The sequence below is a fragment of the Gracilinanus agilis genome, chromosome 1 (assembly GCF_016433145.1).
Source record: "Gracilinanus agilis isolate LMUSP501 chromosome 1, AgileGrace, whole genome shotgun sequence".
NCBI classification, from domain to species: domain Eukaryota; kingdom Metazoa; phylum Chordata; class Mammalia; order Didelphimorphia; family Didelphidae; genus Gracilinanus; species Gracilinanus agilis.
In genome coordinates, this window is record NC_058130.1 from 253,587,376 (window position 1) to 253,594,345 (window position 6,970).

Consider the following 6,970-nt stretch of genomic DNA (forward strand, 5'->3'; position numbering starts at 1 on the left):
GTGTGTGTGTGCGTGTGTGTTTGCAGTGAGTAGGAGCAGGGGAGAAAGGAAGGGAGTGGAAGGCTAACCCTGCAAGCTTCCCTTCTTCGACAGAAAGGAAAGCAGTTCTCAGTGTTGGGATCTGTAGGGCTAGCGGTTCACAGAATCACAGGCTTTGGGGCTGGAAGAGACCTTGGGGATCGTTTAGCCCAACCCTCTCATTTTACATAGGACAATCCGAGACCCAAAGAGTGATGAAACATACTCAAGGTCACAGTGGTAGCAAAACTGACCCAGAAGGTAGCAATGTTGCTGTGATGGCACCTCGGCCAGTCCAGGCCTCGCTTTCAACTTTCTGGCAGCCAAGGTGGAGGCTGGGACTGGTGTGCCTGGGAGACAACGAAAAGAAATGGAAAGGGAATCCTCCGCTGGTTCAAAAGGCCAAGTCCTCGGCAGAACTCCAGCCCAGGTCTGGAGACCGGGGTTACCTTGAGGCCAAGAGGACAGCCTAGGGAACCCGCACTTTTGGGGGCGTGACTGGCCTCTCCGCTAGTGGTGCAGAGGGGAGGGTTCTGTGTGTGGGAGGAGGGAAGCAGAGGAAAAGGAGGAGGGGGGGTTCCCCTTTTTTTCTTCGGGCTGAAACTTCAAAGTGCGGCCACCCTCCTCCGCAGTGATCTGAGTCTGGCTAGAAGCATTTCTGAAGATCTGTCTGCATTCCTTCCCTTCCTGCTTTTGATTTCCTTTTGTTCCGGGGGCACTGTAGAACTGAATGAACCTCACCGAGGAGCTTTTCTTCCCCTTCTGTTGAGGCTTTTAAACTGGGAGGTCCCCTTCCCCGGCCTCCACCTCTGGCCCCCCTCCGGTCTTCCCCCACCTGTTCTGGCTACTGCCTCAATGTGTCTGCAAAGCCTTGGTGTGTGCCCCTTAGAGCACACGTTGCCTCGGCAGGGGGGAGAGAGGGAGGAAGGGAGTGCGGGAGTGGGTGGGCAGCCCCGGGGACCCTTGCCACACGTCCGGCTCCTCCAGGCTCCCCAGCGCGCCCAGACCCTCCACTTCTTTTCGTACCGCTTTTCCTCCTGCTGGGCCCTCGCACGGGTCCACTTTGGGCTTCCAGGCAATTGACAAGAAGCAGTGTCCAGATCCCAAAGCGCGCGTGTCTGCTACTGGCTGTGTGTGTAAGGAGGAAGAGGGATTGGGAAGAGCGGGGAGGACGAGAGGGAGTTGATTTACCACCTCTCCGGGAAGACAGTGGCCATTACGCCAGAGTGGAAGAAGTTGTGTTGAATTCTGCTAGGCTTCAAGTCCAAAGGCAGACGATCAGATTACCGCAAAACTGGTGTGCAGATGTCAGTTTAAACGAGTAAATAAGGATGCGTAGAGGTTTCTCACCTTTAGGAATTAATGGGAGATGTGAGTGGGAGGGCAAGGGAAGGGAGAAGCGGGGGCGGAGGCCACAGCTTTTCTGAAATGTCAACAGTTTTCTTCCTCAGACTCAAGGGCACTAACTCCAACGGGAGGTTCCTAAAGTCTGCAGTAATCCAAGCCAGGCCCTGGTAGCAGTCAAGGGTATCGCTGGTTTGGGAAGCAAAGAAACCTAACCCAAATAGGAGGTTGGGAATAGGTGCTGGGGACAGTGGTAGCTTTTTGGAACCAGTCCACGTTTAAGTGTTTCAAATCCAATTGTCTCAAATAATCCAATCAATTTGAGAGTTAAGAAACCGGAGATATAAAATGCATACATATATACATACGTGAATGAATTTATTTTGAAAAGAAACAAGTCTCAACGAGAAAGTGTTTTTATTTTGTCTCTCACTTAAGGTGGGTGGGACTTGGGGGGAGTTTAACTTCAGGGCAAGATGAAGGATCGGATTTTTAGGGGACTCCGTACTTAAGAAAAAGCCATTCAATATGTTTTCCAATTCTCTAAGAAAATGACAGCAAAACAAAAGCAAAATACACACTGTTAAATCCCAGTGTCGCTTCGATTATGGCTTTAATTTTGTTTCTTTTTCACAAGTTGCAACCCCCGCCCTCCCCCAAGGTTGTCAGTGAGCCACTCCACCCCTTCCTGACTCTGCCAGTCAAACAAATACTTAATTTCAATAAACAAGTTAGTAGTCTAGGAGGGACGGAGAAGCGATAACTGTGAAAACAACCAGTGAAATGGTTGTGGGTTTCCCCCTCCCCAGCCAGTGAAATAGGCAAGAAATGAGCAGATCAATTTGGGAAGAGAACGTAAAGCACTATTTTGTTCGTTTATCCCAAACGCGGGATTTCACCATTATAAATACTTTTGCTTTGTGGGAAAAGGGTCGATAGAGGCCAGCCTGAAATTCCTGTGTGCTAGCTATCCCGGCGTAGGGGAGGAATTGTGGGCAAAAAGACACGTCCACAAATGTTAGCGGGTACAGAGCAAGACATATATGCCCAGATTTATTCCTTTAAGGGTAATCCTAGTTTGGGTGGTATTTTAACACTGCTCACACATGCTGCTATAAGGATCAAGCGAGAAGGGGGCTCTTCTATCACTCGAGAGTAAACGATTCCTCACATTATTTGGAAATCAATTATCTTTTCTTGTTACAAATTCAATATTTCTAATTTTAGACATCGGTAGCAGTGAGTTCCTCTTCTAAGCACTTCCGGGATGATGGTGAAGCTAGATGAAGGTTAATCACCGTGCAATATTGTACCAAATTAGGCGCCCTTACCAAAAAGAGAAACGACAAAAAACACCCCCCTCCTCAAAGAGCAGCAATCATACAACCTGATAAAGTACAAACAATTGAAAACGACATGTTGAAATGTAATTTTTAAAAAAAAAGCTTTTGCTCCAAGTAGATGGTGATTTCTCTCATCTTCCCCACCTATATTCAGGTCGGAGCTAAGTAGGAATTTTCCGAGATCTCTGAGACCTGGGCGAAATGGAAAGTTTGCATTTTGCAGGATTTCTTTTCCATACCAAAACGTTCTAGGGGAAAGAAACTCTTTGGTAGAATTGAATCGAGGATGAAAAGGAGGGGCACTCCTCCCTAAGATTACTGAAAGACAATGGAACATCTTTATATTTTGCTTTAATACATAGAGAATGAAATAAACAAGGATTAGTGGAGGGAAGGAAGTGAGAAATAAAACTTAAAAAAAAATTCTTAGGGCAATATATGTCAGGTAGCCTAGTAAACTCATTGCAAACAAGTCTTTTTAAAAATAATTATTTAAATCCCATTAAGTATGAAAATTATAACTAAAGTACATAAACATTACTTGATACAGTTATTTATAAACACTTAAAATCACAAGTCAAAGTATTGTTGCACAGGCAATTAAAACGAACTATTTCCCCCTACCCCTTCTCTCCTAAATTTTTTATCCGATGGAGATTGGTGGTTACAGTCTTCGAACCTTAATTAATTCTGAAGAATGTTGCCCCAGAAATGACTGTTGTGAAGAGTGAGGACATTTTCAGGCTTTCCCTTCATTTGTACAATCCATGTGGAGGAAGTAGTTTCAACTTACATGGATACATTTATATACAGGAGAGGGTCAAGAACTCCAAAGGGTGGCTTGTTGTACTATATTTGGGATCAAAATGAACTGAGACAAACGTTTCTTCATGGTATGGATCCTAATCTCCAAGATGCACAATTTGCATAATCTTTATTTAATTAAAAAAAAAAAACTTCACACACCACAAATAATTCCTTGGCAAAACATATTTTGCTGCCAAAACAAGCTTTTTTTTTTTTTTTTTTTTTTTTTTTTAAAGTACATTTCATGTGTCACAGAAAAAGGGAGTGGGGAGAGAAATAAAAGCTTCCTTGTTTGGGAGAATGGTCATAGTAAAATATTTAGGCTGAAATGAAAAAAAAAAAAACAACAACCAGATCATTTTTATTAACATGCTTGCAGAACTTAGACTACTTTTCATGCAAGTACATTGCTATCATTGCTTTCCACCACAGCACACTGAATTTTGGTGTTGAAGAGTATAGTAAAAATGTAGTATATTTCCTACTTATTTTTAAGTCTCCATTTATGCCTTAGCTCTGAGGACAGATATGTTCAATTTAGCTCATTGCTCTGGGATATTCCTTTCTTCTGCATAAGTGAGAAAAAATTTAGCAAAAATGTATCATTTACCACTGAATCAACAGCAGCTTTTATTTATTTTTTTATGCTCTAAATTTTCTAGAGGAGAAGAGTTTTCACTTTTTTTCAAACTGTATTCAGTGAAGCATCAACCTATTTTGAACTCAGGAAAAATAAAAGTCTAGATTAACAAACTACTTTGCTACCAAGTTCAATTGTAATGGCAAGGTATGGATAGTTTAACTGACCTGATGGACAAGTCGATTTTGGGCAGGCAAGAATATTTCAAAATTATTCAGATTTACTGAAAGAATGGAAAGGATCAAAGGAAAACATTTTCAAACAATACTTTGAAATTAATATTTGATTTTTTTCTCTTAAAAAAGCCTTAGTCCTTCATAATACTTGTTACACAAGATTACCAATGATATATACATATATGCATCCATGTGCACTCGATATGCATGTAAAGGTATAAATAAATACAATCAAGATCTAGTCATAAGGGTGTGGAATGGGGGCACAAATATATGAAATAGTATTTATTTTCATATAAAAACCTAGCCTCTCTACTCCTGAAATCATTCTGAAGAGAAAGTCTTTATAGAATGAAGTGGAAGGGAAACTCAGAGAGAGGGGACCATGAACATTTTCCATGATGGGATTTAAATTTTAGTTACATTAAAAATTTTGGGGGAGAGGGAACTTTTAGGTTTGTCCATGGGCCCAGAAAAGGTTGTTCACAAAGTGACTGCACACTACCTCAGAAGTTTGTTTTAAAAATTAATTTATGGCAACATTATAAATCTAAGCTCCGTTTTAAAACATTTTTAACGCCCCCTCCTTTAAAAGGAATTTATTATTTCTTAAATGCACACCACAGCAAGCTATGTGTTTTTTACTTAACCACAATCGTTTTGGCAAAGCTGTTGTCTCGCTAAAGTAAGAAATTAGGGCACAATTGAGTCGCACTAAAAAAAAAAAAAAAAAATCACTAGTTTTAAACAACGGTGCATGGCATCATGGGATAATAAGAAGACATAGAGACTAGGAAGGTTAAAACCCTCTATTCGAACTCCTCCGCTTCCATTGACTTTACACACACACACACACTATGAAGAAGTAGGAAATAACATTCCATAGAACGGCAGACTGAGTGAAAACGATGCTCCGCTATGTTTCTCTCAGCTCGCCTTTTCTGTTGATTGTAGGAGTCGGTTATGTTGAAAAGTTTATTAATCCTTCCCTCCCTCCCCCCTTGCAACCGTCTTCCTCCACCCCCAACCTATAAAAGCCCTTTAGATGTGTGGTGGTGGTGGGATTGTTTGTTTTTCAATATAGTAAAGTCATCTTTCTCTGGCTTCCCAAACAGTGCTCTGTAAACATCTAAAGTCATACTTTCAGGCAGTTGGTTGCAAACAAACTTTGATTCTTGCTAGAAACGATGTCAGAGTTTCTTGGGTTTTGGATGCGTCTGGGGACATCTTGTGATGTTTTAGAGAACAGGACATGATCTCACATGGCGAGAAGCTCTTTAGTTCCTTAATCATTTCACGGTTCCTTCGGAGGCTTTTTTTTCCACCTAAAACGTTTAGTTTCAGCTCAGTGATCAGCTGCAAAAGCTCGACGGGGAGCGGAAGAGTTGAATTATTCCGACCTGCAAGCAGCCCCTTACAAAAAAAAAAAAAAAAAAAAAAAACCCTAAAAAAAGTGGAAACTTTTTTTCCCTGTCCATTCCACCAAGTCCTGAAAAATCAGAATGGAATTAGAGAAAAACTACCCGACTTCCAGGACCGGTAGAACAGGTAGGACTGAGTTTCTTTTTTACAGGGAGTTGTAATACATAATTATGGTACAGGTTTTACTAAACAGACATAATATTCATTAAATATCGTGAGGGATCTGTAGCTTTATATTCGTTTTTGAATATATACTTAGATATATGAATATATGTAGGCTATTTGTGTTCACGTGCAGTATATGCTGGTATCTATATTATATTTCTTAAGTATGATATATTTAAAGACAAGAAATATACATATATATGAATATGTACACCTGTAGTGTGTGGATGTATTCATATTAAAAACATGCATGCATATCTTTTGTGAGTATTTAATGCAGGCATGTCTATGCATGAAAACCTATAGAATGCATCTAGATGCATGCATGTAAAATAGATATTTTGATTTTTATATTATGTATATTTATCTTATGCCTATGAAAGAGCATAGTGCATCTGGATTCTGCTTACTAAAATGTGCATGTGTGGGTGCTTATATTGTGTGTACACATTTTATAGATGAAATATGTGAAAAATCCTATAATATATGTATGTATGCATTCTAAAAATGTGTTTGTTTAGGCAAACTTACATGGCGAGAATCCAAAAGTTAAGAAGAGGACTAAATTCCAGCCTCACACAAATAGTAGAGATGTCTTTTGTGGGTTTTTTTTTTGGGGGGGGTAGTAGCTCCCAGAAATAGCCAAATGTTGATTCAAATAGCCAGGTGCTTTCATTTTACCAAGAGGTTTGGGTTGAATTAATCACTGTTTGCTTGGGATGTATCTTTTGGATCTCCAAGGGATTATCTAGATCAACTATTTTCAAAGGGAAAGTCAACATACAGGGCCTGGGGGCGCTTTCAAGGCGTTAGTCAGACTCCTTCACTCAAACTGTGGCTGGCAGACACCAGTGGGCTCATTCACTGTGTGCAGAAGTAGAATTGGGTTTTCTGAGCAAGTGAGAAGAGAAGAGGTATCAGTTATCGATCTGGGTCTCTGTGCAACGCTGGAGCATTGAGGATAAGCCATATGCCAGTAGAGATCAGCCTAAGCAGCATCCTTGGCAACAATAACGGAGAGGAAGACTGGGGGGGGGGGGGTGGAGGAGTAAAGG

At 41.0% G+C, this 6,970-nt stretch overlaps 1 protein-coding gene across 1 annotated transcript in view; it reads left to right on the forward strand.

The window, feature by feature from the left end:
* The first annotated feature begins 5,561 nt into the window (after positions 1–5,561).
* PAX5 (paired box 5) overlaps positions 5,562–6,970 on the forward strand; it is a 340,144-nt gene continuing 338,735 nt past the window's right edge. Inside the window, exon 1 of the mRNA XM_044679587.1 lies at positions 5,562–5,876. The gene's annotated coding sequence lies outside the window, so the exon portion shown is untranslated. The remainder of the gene's footprint in view (positions 5,877–6,970) is intronic.